Source organism: Echinops telfairi, unplaced genomic scaffold (genome assembly GCF_000313985.2).
Source record: "Echinops telfairi isolate 266 unplaced genomic scaffold, ASM31398v2 ScPeMD7_7407;HRSCAF=8445, whole genome shotgun sequence".
NCBI lineage: Eukaryota > Metazoa > Chordata > Mammalia > Afrosoricida > Tenrecidae > Echinops > Echinops telfairi.
Window position 1 is genome coordinate 6,740,182 of NW_022111307.1, and position 1,104 is coordinate 6,741,285.

Here is a 1,104-nt window from a genome sequence, read left to right on the forward strand (position 1 = left end):
AGAGAGAGAGAGAGAGAGAGAGGTTTGTATTGTTTTACCATATTCGATCTGTAGGCTGAGCAAATAATACAAGGTGATGGACTACATGAAGAATTCAGCATCGGGGATTGGAGGGAAACTCTTTAATAACTTGCTATTGCAGATGACACACCCTGGCTTACTGAAATCCAGGAGGACTTGGCGCCCGTGCTGACGAGGATCAAAGGCTCTGGTATGGATTATAACTCCATATGGACTGGTATGAACAACATCAATGATAAGCAGAGAAAAGGCTGAAATTGTCAAGGATTTAATCTTACTTGGATCCACAATCAGTGCTCATGGAAGCAGTAGTGGAGAAATAAAATGTTTGCATTGGGCAGATGTGCTGCAGAAGATCTATTTAAAGTGTTAAAGAACAAAGATGTTATTTTGAGGACTAAGGTGCACCTGACCCAAGTTGTGGTATTTTCAATCACCTCATTTGATTGTGAAAGCTGGAAAATGAATTAGGCCCAATAAGAATTCATTCATTTGAATTATGGTGTTGACAACAAGTATTGAAAATGCCCTGGATTTCCAGAAGTAGAACAACAAAAACTCTATCTTGGGGAAAGTACAGTAAGAACGAATGGCCCTATTTCTTCCAAGACAGGTCCGTTTGTCCTTTTAGCAGTCCATAGCCCTTTCAATATCCTTCTCCAGCACCACAACTCAAATTCCTCAGTTCTTCTTCAGTCTACCTTCTTCAATGTACAATTCTCACATCCATAGGAGACGACTGAAAATATCATGACTTGGGTCAGGGGCACCCTAGTTCTCAAAGTAACATCCTTGCTTTTTGATACCCCACAGAGGTCTTTTTTTTTTTAACATTTTATTAGGGGCTCATACAACTCTTATCACAATCCATACACACATCAATTGGGTAAAGCGCATTTGTACTTCATTCTCAAAACATTTTCTCTCCTCTTAAACCCCCGACATTAGGTCCTCATTTTTCCCCTCCCTCCCCCTCCCCGCTCCCTCCTGAGCCCTTGATAGTTTATAAATTGTTATTTTGTCATATCTTGCCCTGTCGGACGTCTCCCCTCACCCACTTTCCTGTTGTCCGTCCCCCAGGGA